Below are 23,837 nucleotides of genomic sequence, written 5' to 3' on the forward strand. Positions count from 1 at the left end.
CCTGGGGCTCCCCCACCAGAAAAGGGTGGGCGGATATATGTGGTGTGGTCAAGAGAGGGAGGGAGGGGGGGGCACCAGTGTGTGAATGAGTGTTTGAAAAAGATAAGTTGAGTCCGGCCCGGTGGTGAACACGGGGAGTATCGTGGTGAGTGTACCACACCCAGCGACCCAGAACACATTGACCAGTGTGTAGTGATGTAAAAGGATATTATCCATGGGTTGAGTGCTACCCCAAAATCCCCACCTCCCCCTTTTTTTTGGGGGGGGGGGGGGGGGAGTACAGAGGAAGGAGAGACATAGGTGAAGGGAAGTTTTAGAAGTGGGAAATACAGTGAGAGGTATGAAAGCAGGCGGGCTGTCCGCCTTGCTGACACGATGTGTGGGTGTTGGCGGCTAAGCTTGCTCTCTCTTGTCAGGTAGCTGCGAGTGTGGTTATTTTGAGATGATTTCGGGGCTTTGTGTCCCCGCGGCCCGGTCCTCGACCAAACCTCCTTTTTGTTACACTCCTCCCCCCCCCCCAGGAAGCAGCCCGTAGCAGCTGTCTAACTCCCAGGTACCTATTTACTGCTAGGTAACAGGGGCATCAGGGGCATCAGGGTGAGAGAAACATTTTGCCCATTTGTCTTCGCCTCCACCGGGGATCGAACCCGGAAGCTCAGGACTACGAATCTGAAACGCTGTCCACTCAGCTGTCAGGCGCCTTTCGACGGGCGCCTGACCTGACAGTATAATACCTTTCACAAGCGTGTGAGAGAGGTTCTTCACATGTGTTTCAGCATGTATGGATGTCTGTAAATGAATACTGTGCAGCATTCATATGTACACACTCCGATGCTTCCACACATGTTGTTTTGTTCAAGGCTATTTATTTTATTATTATTATATATTGATTTATTCATAAATACACATACATGTATACTTATATACACATATATACATGTATATTTATATACATATACAAATCTATATACATATTCACATCTATATACACATACACTCAAACATACTCGATTTTTCCAATTATTGGGGAAAGGATTTCTGGTCAGTATTTCATCTGGGAATTATTTGCATGTTATGTACCCACATCCCAAAGGCATCTCCCCCATGTCCCACCTCCTATGATCAGGCGGTCACGCCTTCCCCTTCCTGCCCGGGCCAGCGCAGCCTTCCATGCAGCTCCACCTGCCACCCACCAACTTCACGCGCCCACCCACCCCAGACATCTGCCTAGACATGCCGCATGGTATAGGGGACTACCAGGTTTCCCCAGCCAGGAGGGAGATGACGGAAGAGCCCACTGCCAGTCAACTCACCCCCTACCGAAACCAGCCAAAAGAGAGGCACATACAGAGATTGTGGGAGCAACATCAGCATCAACCTGGTCTCCAGAGTCTTACGCCAGCATGGTGACTGTGCTGGGTCAGGGAGGCCTCCCATGGGAGGAGGCAGCACTCGGGAGCCTGATGCACCAGTGCAAATCGCAACAGATTACATTGCAACAGACGACCTGCTAGAGGCAATTAAAGCAACGTCATCCAGGACACTCACCCACGTCCCCAAAGGCCTCTCGCCCATTTGCTGCCGGGAAATACACAGACCTCATCGGAAAAGTCAACAGAAGGTCAAACACCCTTGATGAACCAGATACCATCAAAGCCTGGCACAATCTGTTACTTTTTGGCAACGCATGCTTAGGTGTACCAGACAGAGGAGGCAAGACATTAGCCTCATCCATCAATAAACAATTATGGATTTTTATAGGGCTGACAACTTAATCCGCCTCCCCAAACACACTAAACACCGTCGCAGCAGACCAAGTAAGACCCTCAGCTACAACAGTAAATTAGGTACCCAAGTCAGCAAGAAAATTGAAGAGGGCAATACAGTCGGGGGCACTCAGGTTGATCACAAGTGAGGAAAAAATTTTGCCCAGGGATGAAACCACAGCCCAAGCACTGAGAGAAAAACACTCCCTCAAGGCTGTAGCGGGACCTACCCCGCAGGTTAGGTGTTCCCCTAACCAGGAACCTCTCGCCCTCCGGGAGTCAGAGGTTTATAAAGTTATCGTTTCATTTCCCCCGGGCTCTTCAGGAGGCTACACAGGGGTAAGACCTCAACATGTGAAGGAAATGGTGAACCCTGTTCTTGGCCCAGCTGCAGAAGCGCTCCTGACAGAAATCACAACGTTTGTCAACAACTGCCTCGCCGGGTTAATCCCTGATGATATCATACCATTCTTCTTTGGTGCATCCCTATGTGCCCTGAAAAAGAAGGCTGGAGGGATCAGACCCATTGCTGGTGGTAATACCCTTCGCCGCCTAATTGCAAGGGCTGCTGTCAGAAGTATCCGAATGGAAACAGCCACCATGCTGCAACCCAACCAGCTGGGGGTTTGCAGTCCCCCAAGGCTGTGAAGCAGCGGCCCATGCTGTACAAGCCTACATTAGCTCTCTTACCGAAGACCAGGCAGTAGTAAAATTAGATTTCAAAAACGCTTTCAACTCGGTCAAAAGGGAAGTAGTCCTCACCGCAGTCCAGGAACATTGCACAAACATTCTCTCGTTTGTGTCAGCAGGTTACAGAATAGACTCAACGCTCCTGTTTGGCAAACACAAATTCACCTCAGCAGAGATCACAAGCAGACTGTCCAGTGAGTTCAACATTTTGTTCCTGGATTATGGCACTCTGGCAGGCACACAAGACTCCCTGCTGGAAGACCTGCAGCTGGTGAAGACACAGAGGGAGACCCTGGGTCTCCTGTCTTCTTAACCTCTCCAAGTGCAAAATAATTTCATTCAATGAGGTAGTCATTAATGCAGTGAAATAAATTTTATCAGAAGCCTCACTCATTGAACCCACCGACAGCACACTACTTGTAGCACCTCCTTGCCATAATGCCATTGCTGCAGTCCTTGACGAAAGTTTAATGACCTGAAGAGGATGGAAGAAAGAATAGGGAACTTGGGCTCCCATGATGCCCTTCTACCTTCTCACAAAGTGCCTTACCTTACTCAGGCTAACGTACTTTTTAAGGTGTGCACCAACTTTTTGGCAGCCCACTACTAAGTCAATGTGATGAGCTCCTAAAGTCAATTTTCAGGAAGGCCCTCAACCTAGATTTCGTGTTGCTTGGTCAGTGGGACCAAGCAACACTACCAGTGAGATTTGGGGGAATAGGCATACGAAAGGCAACTGAGGTAGTACGTCCAGCATTTTTATCTTCATGTACAGCAGTCAACGAAATGAAACCACAACCGTGACTTTTATTATTGTTTCCTACTGGCCTGTTTTTTTTCATTTTACTTGTATTGGTTGTGTTTTGTATGAGTTAAGGCCACATTTTGTAATCGTGTACAATAAATTTCCATATATATATATATATATATATATATATATATATATATATATATATATATATATATATATATATATATATATATATATATATATATATATATGTCGTACCTAATAGCCAGAACGCACTTCTCAGCCTACTATGCAAGGCCCGATTTGCCTAATAAGCCAAGTTTTCATGAATTAATATATTTTCTCTAATTTTTTCTTATGAAATGATAAAGCTACCCATTTCATTACGAATGAGGTCAATTTTTTTTTATTGGAGTTAAAATTAACGTAGATATATGACCGAACCTAACCAACCCTACCTAACCTAACCTAACCTATCTTTATAGGTTAGGTTAGGTTAGGTAGCCGAAAAAGTTAGGTTAGGTTAGGTAGGTTAGGTAGACGAAAAACAATTAATTCATGAAAACTTGGCTTATTAGGCAAATCGGGCCTTGCATAGTAGGCATAGAAGTGAGTTCTAGCTACTACGTACGACATATATATATATATATATATATATATATATATATATATATATATATATATATATATAAATATATATATATATATATATATATATATATATATATATATATATATATATATATATATATATATATATATATATATATATACACATATGTTGTACCTATTAGCCAGAACGCAGTACTCAGCCTACTATGCAAGGTCCGATTTGCCTAATAAGCCAAGTTTTCCTGAATTTATATTTTTTTTCAAATGTTTTTCTTATGAAATGATAAAGCTATCCATTTCATTATGTACGAGTTCATTTCGTTTAATTTGAGTTAAAACTAATGTTGATATATGACCGAACCTAACCTACTCTACCTTACCTAACCTATCTTAACCTAGCCTAAAATAATATAACAAAGTCAATAATTTTTGTTCTTAGTATAATATATTAATAATAATTCAAATTCAAATATCTCAGACTTGGTTACAAGTGCTGCTGGGAGGTAATGAACCCAATAGTTAAAGAGTGTCATATCTGTGAAACTGAAGCAGAGGCGCCACTATTGCACTACTTACTGGAATGTGAAGCTACTGAACCTCTGCGCATCAAACTCATCATTAATCCAACGACAGCACAGCAGCTGAATTAGATGCACATTCCACCGCGACTACAATGATTAGAAAAGCCGTTGAGGAATTGGACTCATTAGTGAGCATTCTGCATCTACATCCGCCACCAAGATAATGTTAACAAGACCAAAATCAGTGCAATAAAACAGAAGCGAAAAATAAACCGGGATAACGGAGGCATCCCCTCCTCCATTTTAAACTTAGACCCAAATATCACATCTATCACAAATATCACAAAATGTTATCGCGAATAACCGAACTCAATTACGGGCTCACCATAGCCCGTGCTACATGGACACTTCGTTCTGAGTAGCTAAATATAAAACAACAACAAGAGCATGGTAAGTGTATATCATAAATATGAATTATGAATATACATCATAACTAGTTTGTTCACATTACCCATCACCTGCCCTCGTGGTTCACAGGTCACTACACACACTGCGATCCGTGAAGGTGTGGACTCTGTGCGACCCAAACGTCTCAAACGTCAAACGTTACAGCTACCCCCCCCCCCCCCTTGACGGTGAAGCTTTCGGGAAAAGTGATATTCTGAAGGTCCTGAAGGACGTGGTCGGCCTCACACCCACTGACAGTGGTCAGGAAGGTGATGATATCGTGCTCTTCTTTTCATGTGAGGAAGAACTAGAAAAACTCTTGACCAACTGAACCAGAACTAGAAAACTCTTGTAAATTTGTCTTTGAAAATGTGAGGAGTACCTTGTGAAACGCATCCCTAGGCGTCAGGCCACAATAAAGTGTGAAAATTAATTTGGAGAGTTACTTTTTCCACTTCCCTCGACAGTAAAGAAAATGTAAGAAATATTGAGAAGATTTGTGTAATAATCATTAATTTACCCTTTCGGTCATATTCAACAACATATGTCTACAAGAAAGACTGCTACCAAAATATACTAATATATATATATATATATATAATATATATATATATATATATATATATATATAATATCATATAATATAATATAATATAATATAATATAATATAATATATATATAATATTGGAGAAAGAGCCAATAAGAAAACAAATAATAATATAGGAGAATGCTTACTAATTAACAAATCTGAAGCAGGGTGAATGCACTCTTTGAAACTCTGATGAAGGGATTCGATGCCAGAGGCGCAGACTGTGAACCAGATTGGTTTCCCCAGCGTGGGAAGAGTGCAAGATATAATGCCACAATTGTTTCCGTGGAAGAGACAAGCCAATTAGTTCAGGAACTGAAATACGAGAGACCTGGGGCCATGGATACCATTTATGCAAATATGATTAAGTCAGCAGAGAGAAGGTAATGCGGTGGGTGAGGAAGTTGTGCCTGGAAGCATAACCTATTGATTATAGGTTTGGACTTTCCCCAAATTATTCTTAAATATTCCTGTAATCATATTAAAATTAAAAGTGTAAAGGAAGAAAACGGGAAAATGTAAGGAAAATAATGATTGAAAATGAATTAAAGACTACTCAAAATACAAGACTACGAGCAGACCCAAAATACAGTCATTTATGATCAAGGTGGGTTTTAGCGTTGTCTAAAAGATAGACAGATGCAGACAGACATATAGTGAGAGAGGCAGCTGTTGAGACAGATGGACTGAATACTACTCGATTATATATGGCGGAAAGACTATAAGGTGCACATAATAATTATGAGCTTGGATAAAGGATATAATCAGGCACCCATGGGTGGCCATCCATGAGTGCCACTTAACCAAAGGAAAATTTATTTGCAAATCAAGATTACCAAAATGTGGAATGACCTCCCTAATACATCAAGGACTGTCCTTCACTCAACCAGCTTGCAAGACAAACTAAGAACTACCTGATAAAACCCCCCTCCCTGTTCAGCTCGTTGTTGTCGTGAGGGGGGCTTGGTGGGCGGCTGCTGGAGTGTGATGCTTCTTGGGACAGTCCTCTGTCCTGTAGCCTTGTGCTCCTGCTGCTGTCCTCTCTAATTGTGCTGAACGACTTGTCCTTTTCCATCTGTTTCGTTTTTCTTCCTCCTCTTATCCTATCTGCTTGTCGTTTCCTGCCGACCTTTTGCTTGTTTTGGTTATTCCTTTGAACTTCTTCTATTTTGACGCCCGGGTGCTTGAGGAGGCGTACTCTTGCACCCATAGAACTGTAGTACCCAACGTCTCGAGTGAGGGGAACCTTTTATTGTCAATCCCCCTTTCGTCGCTGAACCCGATCTCGACGGACTGTCGGTTTCTTAAGGTGGCGTTTGTGGGGCGTATACTCACGACGCACCCCTAGGAGGCCCCGACAAGATAGGCGATAGCTTCTTGTTGGGTGTCCTGCCTCTAATTGTGGCTCCATGGTGGGTGTGGGGCACATTCGTGGATGAATTTGTCACTCTTCATATTTATGTCATTGAATGTTTCTCTTGTACCCTCTCTGGCTCGTGGGGTGGGCGACCAAGCCCCCGAGTCGGCCTGTAATGGAAAACCGGGCTCTGTAGCCCCCGCTGCGTTGGGCCCTGACCTTGCTCCTCCTTTGACCCTCCTGACTTCTTCCCTCGGCTCCCCTCCCTCCTCCGCTTCATGGGCAAAATACTTTGATCTCCTCTCTCTTGATTCTGCACCTCCTGACGATTTCTCCCTCAATCGGCATCTCGTTGATTCCATGGATGCCTCTGTTACCTTCAACCCCACTCGTCTCGGTACACGTGTTGTTGCTGCTCCTTTTCAGGATGCAGCTTCCCGCTTGGCTGCCTTATCCTGCCTTGGCGAGACCCCTGTTAAGGTCTAAAAGAACGCTCGGATGAATGCCAGTGTTGGCTCTATTCTCCTCCCGCCCCATGTTGTGACTGGTGTTCGGAATCTGCAGGACTGTCACGGTGATATTCGGCATATACTTGATGCCCAAGGTCATTCTGTCCTCCAGGTAGACACGTTTACTCGTCCCCCTCGTGGTTGTCGCCGTCAACCTCTTTGGGTTGTGAAGATTACCTCTGATGGTAGGACCCTTCTACCCTCTGTCCTTCTTGCTGGTGCCAGGTTCTCTGTCCAGGAGTATATTCCTTCTTCTAGGCTCTGTAACAAGTGCTGGAGGTTTGGGCATGGTGCCCTCCGCTGCTCTAGGAATGTCTCTCTCTGTCCGTTGTGTGGGGGCGATGGTCACTCTAAGTCGGAGAGCACTTCTCCCCAGGCTTGCTGCCTCAACTGCGGTGAGGCCCCATCCTACCTTCTTACGTGCGTGTATCCATTACAAGCTTAAGGCAGCCGTCCTCAACTTGAAGCACCAGGAGCGTTTGTCTTTTCCTGAGGTGAGGCGCCAGGTTCGCCGGCTCCCGCCTTATGCTAACGTCTCTTATGATCGCATGTTGAGCTCTTCCTCTCCTCGTCCTTCCACCTTCCTCAGACTCACAACCGTTTCCAGGCCTTGGACCCTAATACGCCCACTGCCCCCCTCCTCTATTCCTTTGAGTTCTGTCCCGAAGGGTCCCTACCTGGTCCTCTGTCTGGGGTTCCCCGTCTTTCTACCCGGTCTGTCATGTCTCCTGTGTCTTCTTCCTTGTCACCCTCCGATCCTCTTTCCTATCCTTCTCCTCCATCTGTTGACTCTCCCCGCCGCCTGTCGGTGCAGGCGGATGTCCATCGCTCTCCTAACGGCCGTCGTGTGTGCTCTCGTTCAGCTTCTCCTGTTGAGACGCTGGAATCCGTTGCCTAGTACGTAGTTGCTGGGACACCTGTCTCTTTAAGTCAGAAGCGTAAGCCTGGCTCCTCTCCTTCCTCCTCCCAGGCGGGTAAGAAGGCTTCGCTCTCTTCCTCGGCCCCTACTTCTGACTCTATCCCCTCCTTCTCTTCCCATTTCGGTGGTTGTGCCCCCTGTTCCTGCTATGGAGGTTTCTTTGGCCCCTGCTTTCCTCTCGGTTGCTGCCCTTACTGAGGTGTGCTCCCGTCTTTCTCCTTCCCCTCTTCCTCCTGCTGTCTTTGACTGCTCCTCTCGGTTGTCTCCTCCTCTTCCTCCTCCTCCTCCGGACCCTGCCCGTCGGCCTTTGGTCTGTTCTCCCGCTTGCTTCCCTCCATCTTTGCTCAGTTTACCCATGCCCCCTAACCCTGACTTTGCTGACCCTGATCTTCTTTAATGTGCTATGTTGCTCTTTTGCCTTTGTTTCTTCCTTGTTCTCTGTTCTTGTTCTTTCTCTTCTCGTCGATGTCTATTCTTCAATGGAACGTTTGAGGTTATTACGCCAATTTCCTTGAACTCCAACTTCTGATTTCGACGTTTTCACCCCATTGTGTCTGTCTCCAGGATTCGATGCTTGGTGCTTGTCCTGGTCGCTTTCGTGGCTATTCCTTTCTCCCCCCCCCCCCCAGCTGTTGCTGGGGCTCCTAACTCTTAAGAGGGCTCATTTGCTCTGATGTTCCCTTTGTCCCCTTACTTTTTCCTTCGTCTCTCCATTATTCTGCTGCTCGTATCTTTGTGGGGAAATGGTACACCGTTTGATCCATTTATCTCCCCCCAAGTGTCCCACTCAGATCTTCCTTTATCTCAGATGTCCCTTTATCTCCCGTTTCAGATCTTCATGATCTGAAACACCTACTGGACTCCTTGCCGGAGCCTGTGCTCCTGCTGGGTGATTTCAATTGTCATCATTCCCTTTGGGGTGATGTTCTGACGAACACCCGAGGTCGCCTTCTTGAGCCGTTTATCCTCTCTTCTTCCCTGCCTCTTTTGAATTCTGGTGAGCCCACGCATTTGGACTCTCGGACTCATACCCTTTCCTGTCTTGATCTTTCTCTTTGCTAGTCTTCTCTTTACTTAGATTTCACGTGGCAGGTTCTTGATGACCTCCATGGCAGTGACCATTTCCCCAAATTTGTTACCTTTTCCTCTTTTCACCCTCCCCTCTCCATCCCTAGGTGGCAGTTTGCTAAAGCGGACTGGAAGCTATTTACCCTCAGTGCTGCTCTCTCTAACCTCTCCCTTCTGCCTCTCCCTCTCCCTTCTGCCTCTCCCTCTCCCTCGCTCTCTCCTCCTTTTTCATGACAGTCTTCGACGTTGCCCTCAGCTCTATTCCTCGCTCTTCCTCTCGGGGTCCACGGAAGTGTGTTCCCTGGTGAAATGCAAACTGTGCTCGGGCTGTCTGCTGTAAGCGTGCAGCCTGGAAGAGAGACCGCCGTCGGTAGACGGCCGATTCTTTTCTTTTCTTTTGGAAGGCAAGTGCTGTGGCCCGTAGGGCCATCCGTACGGCTAAACGTGAATGTTGGGCATCTTATGTCTCCACCATTACGTCCGAAACTTCTCTGCCACAGATATGGAAGCATATCCGCAAGATAGCGGGTAAGTTCATTCCCGAAGTTTCACCGGTCCTTCACCTCCGTGGTACTCTTGTGGCGGACCCGTTGCAGATCGCTACCGAACTGAGTTCCCACTTTCCTTCTGTTAGCTCTGGTCTTTATCTTCCCCAATCTTTCCTTCTTCGTAAACCTGTCCTTGAGTCTCGTCCTTTAGATTTCTGCACTCATCTTCAGCTTCCCTATAATGATCCCTTCTCTCTCTCTCTGAACTTCGTTCTGCCCTGGCCCTCTACAGTTCTACGGCGGCGGGCTCCAATGGCATTCATTGTGAGATGCTTCACCATCTCCCTCCGTGCACGTCTCAGTATTTACTGAGTCTGTATAATCGGATCTGGGAGTCGTCGTCAGTCCCTGAGGACTGGCTCGATGCCGTTGTCCTCCCTGTTCGCAAACCGGGGTCTCTGGGTACTTCCCCTAAGGACTTTCGCCCTATTGCCCTCACATGTTGTGTCTGCAAACTATTTGAACGTATGGTTAACGTTCCTCTGATGTGGTTCCTGGAACACCATCACCTCCTCTCCCCTTCTCTATTTGTTTTCCGCAAGTGCCGCAGCACAACACATGCCCTGGTGAACTTGGAGGTCTATATTCGTACTGCTTTTGCTGCGAAGACCTCTGTTGTTGCCGTCCTTTGACCTGGAAAAGGCTTACGACACCACTTGGCGCGATCATATTCTATCCCAGCGTCATTCTTTTGGCCTTCGTGGTCATCTCCCTCTCTTTCTCCGCAGCTTCCTCTTTCGTCGTTCCTTTCGGGTGAGGCTTGGTATCGCTCTCTCTGCCTCTTTTCAGCAATACGAAGGTGTGCCCCAGGGTAGTGTTTTGAGCACTACTCTTTTCCTGGTTGCCCTCAATGGTCTTCTTTCCTCTCTTCCTTCAGGCGTCTTTTCTGCTCTCTTTGTTGATGGTCTTACTCTTTGCTGTCAGGGTGATGATTGGCCTCTCCTTCAACGCCGGCTTCAACTTGCGATTGATGCCGTGTCGTCTTGGGCCACCGATCATGGCTTAAAGTTCTCTACTACTAAGTCTTGTGCCATGACTTTTACTCGGAAACGGGTCGTTCTTCGTCCCTCTTTGTCACTTTATGGTCATTCCCTTGAGTAAAAAAATTCCGCGAAGCTTTGGGGGTTATTCTTTGACACTCGTTTGTCTTCGTCTCCCCATATCTCTTACCTCCGTGTTGAGTGCTCTAAGGCCCCTACTCTCCTTCGGGTATTGTCTCATACTTCTTGGGGAGCAGATAGGCGCACTCTCCTTGCTCTACATTCCTCTCTCGTCCTGTCTTAGCTCGATTATGGTTGCCCTGCTTACTCGTCTGCTTCTCCTTCTACTCTTCGCCGTCTTGATGCTTTGCACCATACTGGGTTGCGCCTCAGTTCTCGTGCCATTCGTTCGACTCTTGTCCTCAGCTTATATGTTGACACTGGCTTCCTGTCTCTCCAGGACCGCCGTGATCGCTACTGTCTTCGCTATCTTGCGCGGTCCTTACAACATCCTTCCTCTCGCCTCTGTTGTGCTTTAACTTTTACCCCTCCTGCGGTTCTTGTTTCTCTTCACCACCTCCCTCTTTCTGTCCGGTTATCTCGCTTACAGGATTCTCTTTCCGTTCGTATTTCTAATATCTCTCCTCATGTTGTTCCTTCTTTGCCCCCGTGGAGGGTCCCTCTTCTGCAGTTTTGTACATCCTTGACCCACATCACTAAAACCTTTACCCTCCTACGGTTCTAAAACGCCTTTTCCTTGAGCACTTTTCTTCTCACTCCCGCTCCGTTTCCGTCTTTACCGATTGATCTAAGTCTGTGGACGGTGTTGGCTACTCTGTCTTTTTTCCTGATCATACTTATATGTGTCGCTTACCTCCGGAGAATAGCATCTTCACAGCGGAGCTTTATGCTATTCTCTATGCTCTTCATCTCCTGCTCTCTCGTTGTCAATCTTCCTTTCTTATTGTTGTTGTTGACTCTCATAGTGCCCTCATGCCTCTCAGGTCCTTAAATCCGGTTCATCTAGTGGTTGTCGAGATCCAGCATTGGCTGTTTCTTGTTCACAGTAAATTTAAGTCGGTTGAGTTTTGTTGGGTTCCCAGCCATATTGGTGTGTCTTTAAATTAGCATGCGGATGCTGCCACCAGGGAAGTTGTCCGTTCTTGTCCCATCTCTCGTAAAGATGTTCCTTATTCCGACTTTTACCCGGTTATCCATTCCTCCATCCTTACCCGTTGGAAGGATTGTTGGTCGTCTGTTACTGGTAACAAACTACGTTCTCTTAAAAGTTGTGTGTCCTCGTGGCCGTCCTCCCATCACCGTAACCGGCGATGGGAAACGGCCCTGGCGAGGTTGTGTATTGGCCATACTCGCTTAACTCATGGTCACTTGATGGAGCGCCGCCCTGCTCCTTATTGTCCAAATTGCATTGTCCCTCTTACGGTCATGCATATTCTTGTTGAATGTCCTGACTTCTGGGACGAGCCTGTGTCTTGTTTTCTGACCGTCCCTCGCTGTCGCTTTTCTCTCGATAGTATTCCTGGTGACTCGGATACTTTTGATATCGTTCGCCTTATGCGTTTCTGTTCTCGTATTGTCATCCTTGGTGATATTTAGCGCCCTCTGATTATCCCGCACATTTGATGGTGCTACATAGCCTTCCCGGTTTGGTGCCTTCTTTTGATAATTACTTACTTACCTGATAAAAACTCTGTAATCTGCATTACTACTGCTGTTATCTGCTGTGTAAAAAATTAATTAATGTAAAATTGTATTCCTTCTGTTTATGCTGTAAAAATTATATGTTTTGTTGATATTTTTGCTGGTCCATTCATAAAGTATTAACAGTTATTGTGTGTTGACCGTCCTCAATTTATGGAGGTTTCGATCTCATTGAGTTTTAAGGTTTTAATTTTTGTCCATTTTATCCATTTTATGGTCAAAATGCTCTGCGTATTATTGGCTTTAGGCATTGTAGTTGTCCTGCCCATGAGCCATAATATAATCTTCTTTCATCCTATGTGTGTATGTACGTAATTTTGCTTAATTAAATATTGATTATTATTATTATTATTACTGGTAATGTCTTCTCACAGACATAATAACATTGGGTAAAACCCACACTTTTGTATTTGTGAGATTTATGTAAAGATTTACTCCAAGTCTTTCGCACTCTACTGAGTGCTTCGTCAAGGTCTGAGTGTGTGGTTAGGACGAGACTTACATCTCAACGTCTAATGAGGCTGTTATCCGGGGTCCAGTCCTCTTATCCTTCTTGACTTCTTGACCAGGTCACCACTATTCCTGACTGCTGATGTACCTAAGGTAATGTCTTCTGTTGAATTATGGTCTTCTGTCCTGTCTGTAATCCTGCTTTTCTGGGAACTGGAGTTGTTACTAATAGTGGTGTTCATCAGGATGTTGCCCCTCCTAACCTCTCCATACCCCCAGGAAAGTGGCTAATGGAACTGCTTTCATTCATTCATTTATTGACGTCTAATTTTAATTCACTCAATTATTTGTCTAGTAAAGCTATACTCCGAAGTAAAGCTTTTCCTGCTAGTGAAAGTATTCAGAGTATATATTAGAACCCCTTATACTGCCCTTCTAGTTCCAATATTATTACTTTTATAGATTATTTCACACTTCTGAAAATCAATACCGTGACTTGTTGACCAGACCACACACTAGAAGGTGAAGGGACGACAACGTTTCGGTCCGTCCTGGACCATTCTCAAGTCGATTGTCGATTTCGGAGAATGGTCCAGGACGGACCGAAACGTCGTCGTCCCACACACCTTCTAGTGTGTGGTCTGGTCAACATACTTTAGCCACGTTATTGTGATTCATCGCCTGAATATTGTGACTTTTTCCCAACTATGTTTTGCTACAGCACTTTTACCAGCCGTAATTTTATACGTTTTCTAATGTTCTTCAGTTCTGCTCTCCAGTTTTCACCCTGTTATCCCCACATAGGCTTCATCACAATCTCTACACGGTAATATAAACTCCTCCCATATCTCTATCATCTCCTACTCTGTTCTTACTCACCCTTTCCCTAATTGTATTTGGGTAATTGAAAACGATTTTATGTCTTGTATCCGTTACGTTACGGATCAGTTTACCTAGACTTCCATTACCTCCGCCAGAGGGCATGATGGGTTATCTTCTTGAGGTTATCTTGAGATGATTTCGGGGCTTTTACTGTCCCCGCGGCCCGGTCCTCGACCAGGCCTCCAACCCCAGGAAGCAGCCCGTGACAGCTGACTAACACCCAGGTACCTATTTTACTGCTAGGTAACAGGGGCATAGGGTGAAAGAAACTCTGCCCATTGTTTCTCGCCGGCGCCTGGGATCGAACCCAAGACCACAGGATCCCAAGTCCATCGTGCTGTCCGCTCGGCCGACCGGCTCCCTAAATTACCACAGTAACCCCTGGTGGGACTCGAACCCACAATCCTTGGCTTAGGAGGCCAATGCCTTATCCATTGGGCCACAGGGGCGTAGTTGTGAATCTTGTGTACCAGGTCGATGCCTCCTTACTCCTGTCTTTGGAGCCTTGCTGATACCAGGGAAAATAAGTTATACCCTATCGTGGTCGAATGGGCTAAGGTTCCTGTTTGGGGATACCCTGAACGCTGGTTCGAGCTCCCGCCTACTCCATTGATTTTCACAACGATATAATGCACAATTGTGATTTTCTTGTGTACCTTCCCTCTCCTTCACCACCTTCCCTCTCCTTCACTACCTTCCCTCTCCTTCACTACCTTCCCTTTCCTTCACCACCTTCCCTCTCCTTCACCACCTTCCCTCTCCTTCACCACCTTCCCTCTCCTTCACCACCTTCCCTCTCCTTCACCACCTTCCCTCTCCTTCACCACCTTCCCTCTCCTTCACCACCTTCCCTCTCCTTCACCACCTTCCCTCTCCTTCACCACCTTCCCTCTCCTTCACCACCTTCCCTCTCCTTCACCACCTTCCCTCTCCATCACCACCTTCCCTCTCCTTCACCACCTTCCCTCTCCTTCACCACCTTCCCTCTCCTTCACCACCTTCCCTCTCCTTCACCACCTTCCCTCTCCTTCACCACCTTCCCTCTCCTTCACCACCTTCCCTCTCCATCACCACCTTCCCTCTCCTTCGCCACCTTCCCTCGCCATCACCACCTTCCCTCTCCATCACCACCTTCCCTCTCCATCACCACCTTCCCTCTTCATCACCACCTTCCCTCTCCTTCACCACCTTCCCTCTCCTTCACCACCTTCCCTCTCCTTCACCACCTTCCCTCTCCTTCACCACCTTCCCTCTCCTTCACTACCTTCCCTTTCCTTCACCACCTTCCCACTCCTTCACCACCTTCCCTCTCCTTCACCACCTTCCCTCTCCTTCACCACCTTCCCTCTCCTTCACCACATTCCCTCTCCTTCACCACCTTCCCTCTCCTTCACCACCTTCCCTCTCCTTCACCACCTTCCCTCTCCATCACCACCTTCCCTCTCCATCACCACCTTCCTTCTCCATCACCACCTTCCCTCTCCTTCACCACCTTCCCTCTCCTTCACCACCTTCCCTCTCCATCACCACCTTCCCTCTCCATCACCACCTTCCCTCTCACTCACCACCTTCCCTCTCCTTCACCACCTTCCCTCTCCATCACCACCTTCCCTCTCATTCACCACCTTCTCTCTCTATCACCACCTTCCCTCTCCATCACCACCTTCCCTCTCCATCACCACCTTCCCTCTCCATCACCACCTTCCCTCTGCTCCACCACCTTCCCTCTCCATCACCACCTTCCCTCTCCATCACCACCTTCCCTCTGCTCCACCACCATCCTTCTCCTTCACCACCTTCCCTCTCCTTCACCACATTCCCTCTCCATCACCACCTTCCCTCTCCATCACCACCTTCCCTCTCCATCACCAACTTCCATCTACATCACCACTTTCCCTCTTCTTCACCACATTCCCTCTCCTTCACCACCTTCCCTCTCCATCACCACCTTCCCTCTCCTTCACCACCTTCCCTCTCCTTCACCACCTTCCCTCTCCATCACCACCTTCCCTCTTCTTCACCACCTTCCCTCTCCATCACCACCTTCCCTCTCCATCACCACCTTCCTTCTCCATCACCACCTTCCCTCTCCTTCACCACCTTCCATCTCCTTCACCACCTTCGCTCTCCATCACCACCTTCCCTCTGCTTCACCACCTTCCATCTCCATCACCACTTTCCCTCTCCTTCACCACCTTCCCTCTCCATCACCACCTTCCCTCTCCATCACCACCTTCCCTCTTCATCACCACCTTCCCTCTTCATCACCACCTTCCCTCTTTATAACTACTTTCCCTCTCTTTCACCACCTTCCCTCTCCATCACCACCTTCCCTCTCCATCACCACCTTCCCTCTGCTTCACCACCTTCCATCTCCATCACCACTTTCCCTCTCCTTCACCACCTTCCCTCTCCATCACCACCTTCCCTCTCCATCATCATCTTCCCTCTCCATCACCACCTTCCCTCTCCATCACCACCTTCCCTCTCCTTCACCACCTTCCCTCTCCTTCACCACCTTCCCTCTCCTTCACCACCTTTCCTCTCCTTCACCACCTTTCCTCTCCTTCACCACCTTCCCTCTCCTTCACCACCTTCCCTCTCCTTCACCACCTTCCCTCTCCTTCACCACCTTCCCTCTCCTTCACCACCTTCCCTCTCCTTCACCACCTTCCCTCTCCTTCACGACCTTCCCTCTCCTTCTCCACCTTCCCTCTCCTTCACCACCTTCCCTCTTCATCACCACCTTCCCTCTCCATCACCACCTTCCCTCTCCATCACCACCTTCCCTCACCTTCAGCACCTTCCCTCACCTTCACCATCTTTCCTCTTCATCACCACCTTCCCTCTCCTTTACCACCTTCCCTCACCTACTCCACCTTCCCTCTATTTCATCACCTTCCCTCTCTTTCACCACCTTCCCTCTCCTTCACCACCTTCCCTCTCCTTCACCACCTTCCCTCTCCTTCACCACCTTCCCTCTCCTTCACCAACTTCCCTCTCCTTCACCACCTTCCCTCTCCTTCATCAACTTCCCTCTCCTTCACGACCTTCCCTCTCCTTCTCCACCTTCCCTCTCCATCACCACCTTCCCTCTCCATCATCACCTTCCCTCTCCATCACCACCTTCCCTCTCCTTCACCAAATTCCCTCTCCATCACCACCTTCCCTCTCCATCACCACCTTCCCTCTCCATCACCACCTTCCCTCTCCATCACCACCTTCCATCTACATCACCACTTTCCCTCTCCTTCACCACCTTCCCTCTCCTTCACCACCTTCCCTCTCCATCACCACCTTCCTTCTCCTTCACCACCTTCCCTCTCCTTCACCACCTTCCCTCTCCATCACCACCTTCCCTCTCCTTCTCCACCTTCCCTCTCCATCACCACCTTCCCTCTCCATCACCATCTTCCCTCTCCATCACCACATTCCCTCTCCTTCTCCACCTTCCCTCTCCATCACCACCTTCCCTCTCCATCACCACCTTCACTCTCCATCATCACCTTCCCTCTCCATCACCACCTTCCCTCTCCATCACCACGTTCCCTCTCCATCACCACCTTCCCTCTCCATCACCACCTTCCCTCTCCATCACCACCTTCCCTCTCCATCACCACGTTCCCTCTCCTTCTCCACCTTCCCTCTCCATCACCACCTTCCCTCTCCTTCACCACCTTCCCTCTCCATCACCACCTTCCCTCTCCTTCACCACCTTCCCTCTCCATCACCACGTTCCCTCTCCTTCTCCACCTTCCCTCTCCATCACCACCTTCCCTCTCCATCACCACCTTCCCTCTCCATCACCACGTTCCCTCTCCTTCACTACCTTCCCTCTCCATCACCACCTTCCCTCTCCTTCACCACCTTCCCTCTCCTTCTCCACCTTCCCTCTCCATCACAACGTTCCCTCTCCATCACCACGTTCCCTCTCCTTCACTACCTTCCCTCTCCATCACCACCCTTCCCTCTCTATCACCGCCTTCCCTCTCCATCACCGCCTTCCCTCTTCATCACCACCTTCCCTCTCCATAACCACCTTCCCTCTCCTTCACCACCTTCCCTCTCCTTCACCGCCTTCCCTCGTCATCACCATCTTCCCTATCTTTCACCACCTTCCCTCTCCATCACCACCTTCCCTCTCCTTCACCACCTTCCCTCTCCTTCACCACCTTCCCTCTCCTTCACCACCTTCTCTCTCCTTCACTACCTTCCCTCTCCATCACCACCTTCACTCTCCATCACCACCTTCACTCTCCATCACCACGTTCCCTCTCCATCACCACCTTCCCTCTCCTTCACCACCTTCCCTCGTCATCACCATCATCCCTCTCCTTCACTACCTTCCCTCTCCATCACCACCTTCGCTCTCCATCACCACCTTCCCTCTTCATCACCACCTTCCCTCTCGATCACCACCTTCCCTCTCCTTCACCACCTTCTCTCTCCTTCACCACCTTCCCTCTCCATCACCAACTTCGCTCTCCATCACCACCTTCCCTCTGCTTCACCACCTTCCATCTCCATCACCACTTTCCCTCTCCTTCACCACCTTCCCTCTCCATCACCACCTTCCCTCTCCATCACCACCTTCCCTCTCCATCACCACCTTCCCTCTTCATCACCACCTTCCCTCTTTATAACTACTTTCCCTCTCTTTCACCACCTTCCCTCTCCATCACCACCTTCCCTCTCCATCACCACCTTCCCTCTGCTTTACCACCTTCCATCTCCATCACCACTTTCCCTCTCCTTCACCACCTTCCCTCTCCATCACCACCTTCCCTCTCCTTTACCACCTTCCCTCTCCTTCACCACCTTCCCTCTCCTTCACCACCTTCCCTCTCCATCACCACGTTCCCTCTCCATCACCACCTTCCCTCTCCATCACCACCTTCCCTCTCCATCACCACCTTCCCTCTCCTTCACCACCTTCCCTCTCCTTCTCCACCTTCCCTCTCCATCACCACCTTCCCTCTCCTTCACCACCTTCCCTCTCCATCACCACCTTCCCTCTCCTTCACCACCTTCCCTCTCCTTCACCACCTTCCCTCTCCATCACCACGTTCCCTCTCCTTCTCCACCTTCCCTCTCCATCACCACCTTCCCTCTCCATCACCACCTTCCCTCTCCATCATCACCTTCCCTCTCCATCACCACCTTCCCTCTCCATCACCACCTTCCCTCTCCATCACCACCTTCCCTCTCCTTCACCACCTTCCCTCTCCTTCACCACCTTCCCTCTCCTTCACCACCTTTCCTCTCCTTCACCACCTTCCCTCTCCTTCTCCACCTTCCCTATCCATCACCACCTTCCCTCTCCATCACCACCTTCCCTCTCCATCATCACCTTCCCTCTCCTTCACCACCTTCCCTCTCCTTCACCACCTTCTCTCTCCTTCACCACCTTTCCTCTCCTTCACCACCTTCCCTCTCCTTCACCACCTTCCCTCTCCTTCACCACCTTCCCTCTCCTTCACCACCTTCCCTCTCCATCACCACCTTCCCTCTCCTTCACCACCTTCCCTCTCCTTCACCACCTTCCCTCTCCTTCACCACCTTCCCTCTCCTTCACCACCTTCCCTCTCCTTCACCACCTTCCCTTTCCTTCACCACCTTCCCTCTCCTTCACGACCTTCCCTCTCCTTCTCCACCTTCCCTCTCCTTCTCCACCTTCCCTCTCCTTCACCACCTTCCCTCTTCATCACCACCTTCCCTCTCCATCACCACCTTCCCTCACCATCACCACCTTCCCTCACCTTCAGCACCTTCCCTCACCTTCACCATCTTCCCTCTTCATCACCACCTTCCCTCTCCTTTACCACCTTCCCTCTCCTACTCCACCTTCCCTCTCCTTCACCACCTTCCCTCTCCTTCACGACCTTCCCTCTCCTTCACCACCTTCCCTCTCCTTCACCACCTTCCCTCTCCTTCACCACCTTCCCTCTCCTTCACCAACTTCCCTCTCCATTACCAACTTCCCTCTCCTTCACGACCTTCCCTCTCCTTCTCCACCTTCCCTCTCCTTCACCACCTTCCCTCTTCATCACCACCTTCCCTCTTCATCACCACCTTCCCTCTCCATCACCACCTTCCCTCACCTTCAGCACCTTCCCTCACCTTCACCACCTTCCCTCTCCTTCACCACCTTCCCTCACCTTCACCACCTTCCCTCTCCTTCACCACCTTCCCTCTCCTTCACCAACTTCCCTCTCCTTCACGACCTTCCCTCTTCTTCTCCACCTTCCCTCTCCTTCGCCACCTTCCCTCTTCATCACCACCTTCCCTCTCCTTTACCACCTTCCCTCTCCTACACCACCTTCCCTCTCCTTCACCACCTTCCCTCTCCTTCACCACCTTCCCTCTCCTTCACCACCTTCCCTCTCCTTCACCACCTTCCCTCTCCTTCACCACCTTCCCTCTCCTTCACCACCTTCCCTCTCCTTCACCACCTTCCCTCTCCTTCACCACCTTCCCTCTCCTTCACCACCTTCCCTCTCCTTCACCACCTTCCCTCTCCTTCACCACCTTCCCTCTCCTTCACCACCTTCCCTCTCCTTCACCACCTTCCTTCTCCATCACCACCTTCCCTCTCCTTCACCACCTTCCCTCTCCTTCACCACCTTCCCTCTCCTTCACCACCTTCCCTCTCCTTCACCACCTTCCCTCTCCTTCACCACCTTCCCTCTCCTTCACCACCTTCCCTCTCCTTCACCACCTTCCCTCTCCTTCACCACCTTCCCTCTCCTTCACCACCTTCCCTCTCCTTCACCACCTTCCCTCTCCTTCACCACCTTCCCTCTCCTTCACCACCTTCCCTCTCCTTCACCACCTTCCCTCTCCTTCACCAGCTTCCCTCTCCATCACCACCTTCCCTCTCCATCACCACCTTCCCTCTCCTTTACCACCTTCCCTCTCCTTCACCACCTTCCCTCTCCTTCACCACCTTCCCTCTCCATCACCACCTTCCCTCTCCATCACCAGTTTCCCTCTCCATCACCACCTTCCCTCGCCATCACCACCTTCCCTCGCCATCACCACCTTCCCTCGCCATCACCACCTTCCCTCTCCATCACCACCTTCCCTCTCCATCACCACCTTCCCTCTCCATCACCACCTTCCCTCTTCTTCACCACCTTCCCTTTCCTTCACCACCTTCCCTCTCCATCACCACCTTCCTTCTCCATCACCACCTTCCTTCTCCATCACCACCTTCCTTCTCCTTCACCACCTTCCCTCTCCTTCACCACCTTCCCTCTCCTTCACCACCTTCCCTCTCCTTCACCACCTTCCCTCTTCTTCACCACCTTCCCTCTCCATCACCACCTTCCCTCTTCATCACCACCTTCACTCTCCATCATCACCTTCCCTCTCCATCACCACCTTCCCTCTCCATCACCACCTTCCCTCTCCATCACCACGTTCCCTCTCCATCACCACCTTCCCTCTCCATCACCACCTTCCCTCTCCATCACCACCTTCCCTCTCCTTCTCCACCTTCCCTCTCCATCACCACCTTCCCTCTCCTTCACCACCTTCCCTCTCCTTCACCACCTTCCCTCTCCATCACCACCTTCCCTCTCCATCACCACCTTCCCTCTCCTTCACCACCTTCCCTCTCCATCACCACGTTCCCTCTCCTTCTCCACCTTCCCTCTCCATCACCACCTTCCCTCTCCATCACCACCTTCCCTCTCCATCACCACGTTCCCTCTCCTTCACCACCTTCCCTCTCCATCACCACCTTCCCTCTCCTTCACCACCTTCCCTCTCCTTCTCCACCTTCCCTCTCCATCACAACGTTCCCTCTCCATCACCACGTTCCCTCTCCTTCACTACCTTCCCTCTCCCTCACCACCTTCCCTCTCCATCACCGCCTTCCCTCTTCATCACCACCTTCCCTCTCCATAACCACCTTCCCTCTCCTTCACCAGCATCCCTCTCCTTCACCGCCTTCCCTCTTCATCACCACCTTCCCTCTCCATAACCACCTTCCCTCTCCATCACAACGTTCCCTCTCCTTCACCACCTTCCCTCTCCATCACCACCTTCCCTCTCCATCACCACCTTCCCTCTCCTTCACCACCTTCCCTCTCCATCACCACGTTCCCTCTCCTTCTCCACCTTCCCTCTCCATCACCACCTTCCCTCTCCATCACCACCTTCCCTCTCCATCACCACCTTCCCTCTCCATCACCACGTTCCCTCTCCTTCACTACCTTCCCTCTCCATCACCACCTTCCCTCTCCTTCACCACCTTCCCTCTCCTTCTCCACCTTCCCTCTCCTTCACCACCTTCCCTCTCCTTCTCCACCTTCCCTCTCCATCACAACGTTCCCTCTCCATCACCACGTTCCCTCTCCTTCACTACCTTCCCTCTCCCTCACCACCTTCCCTCTCCATCACCGCCTTCCCTCTCCATCACCACCTTCCCTCTCCATCATCACCTTCCCTCTCCATCACCACCTTCCCTCTCCTTCACCACCTTCCCTCTCCATCACCACCTTCCCTCTCCATCACCACCTTCCCTCTCCATCACAACGTTCCCTCTCCTTCACTACCTTCCCTCTCCATCACCACCTTCCCTCTCCTTCACCACCTTCCCTCTCCTTCTCCACCTTCCCTCTCCATCACAACGTTCCCTCTCCATCACCACGTTCCCTCTCCTTCACTACCTTCCCTCTCCATCACCACCTTCCCTCTCCATCACCGCCTTCCCTCTTCATCACCACCTTCCCTCTCCATAACCACCTTCCCTCTCCTTCACCAGCTTCCCTCTCCTTCACCGCCTTCCCTCTTCATCACCACCTTCCCTCTCCATAACCACCTTCCCTCTCCTTCACCAGCTTCCCTCTCCTTCACCGCCTTCCCTCGTCATCACCATCTTCCCTCTCTTTCACTACCTTCCCTCTCCATCACCACCTTCCCTCTCCTTCACCACCTTCCCTCTCCTTCACCACCTTCCCTCTCCTTCACCACCTTCTCTCTCCTTCACCACCTTCTCTCTCCTTCACCACCTTCTCTCTCCTTCACCACCTTCCCTCTCCATCACCACCTTCACTCTCCATCACCACGTTCCCTCTCCATCACCACCTTCCCTCTCCTTCACCACCTTCCCTCTTCATCACCATCATCCCTCTCCTTCACTACCTTCCCTCTCCATCACCACCTTCCCTCTCCATCACCACGTTCCCTCTCCTTCTCCACCTTCCCTCTCCATCACCACCTTCCCTCTCCTTCACCACCTTCCCTCTCCTTCACCACCTTCCCTCTCCATCACCACCTTCCCTCTCCATCACCACCTTCCCTCTCCTTCACCACCTTCCCTCTCCATCACCACGTTCCCTCTCCTTCTCCACCTTCCCTCTCCATCACCACCTTCCCTCTCCATCACCACCTTCCCTCTCCATCACCACGTTCCCTCTCCTTCACTACCTTCCCTCTCCATCACCACCTTCCCTCTCCTTCACCACCTTCCCTCTCCTTCTCCACCTTCCCTCTCCATCACAACGTTCCCTCTCCATCACCACGTTCCCTCTCCTTCACTACCTTCCCTCTCCATCACCACCTTCCCTCTCCATTACCACCTTCCCTCTCCATCACCGCCTTCCCTCTTCATCACCACCTTCCCTCTCCATAACCACCTTCCCTCTCCTTCACCAGCTTCCCTCTCCTTCACCGCCTTCCCTCTTCATCACCACCTTCCCTCTCCATAACCACCTTCCCTCTCCTTCACCAGCTTCCCTCTCCTTCACCGCCTTCCCTCGGCATTACCATCTTCCCTCTCTTTCACTACCTTCCCTCTCCATCACCACCTTCCCTCTCCTTCACCACCTTCCCTCTCCTTCACCACCTTCTCTCTCCTTCACCACCTTCCCTCTCCATCACCACCTTCACTCTCCATCACCACGTTCCCTCTCCATCACCACCTTCCCTCTCCTTCACCACCTTCCCTCGTCATCACCATAATCCCTCTCCTTCACTACCTTCCCTCTCCATCACCACCTTCCCTCTCCATCACCACC

General features: G+C 50.0%; 1 protein-coding gene and 1 non-coding gene across 2 annotated transcripts in view; both read right to left on the reverse strand.

The window, feature by feature from the left end:
• LOC123757792 (metabotropic glutamate receptor 6-like) overlaps positions 1 to 23,837 on the reverse strand; it is a 636,685-nt gene that overhangs the window by 336,995 nt on the left and 275,853 nt on the right. The window lies entirely within an intron of this gene.
• TRNAR-CCU (transfer RNA arginine (anticodon CCU)) lies at positions 14,189 to 14,261 on the reverse strand. Its single transcript has one exon. It is a non-coding gene; the product is annotated as a tRNA-Arg (tRNA).

This window comes from Procambarus clarkii, chromosome 40 (assembly GCF_040958095.1).
Source record: "Procambarus clarkii isolate CNS0578487 chromosome 40, FALCON_Pclarkii_2.0, whole genome shotgun sequence".
In the NCBI taxonomy this organism is placed as follows: domain Eukaryota; kingdom Metazoa; phylum Arthropoda; class Malacostraca; order Decapoda; family Cambaridae; genus Procambarus; species Procambarus clarkii.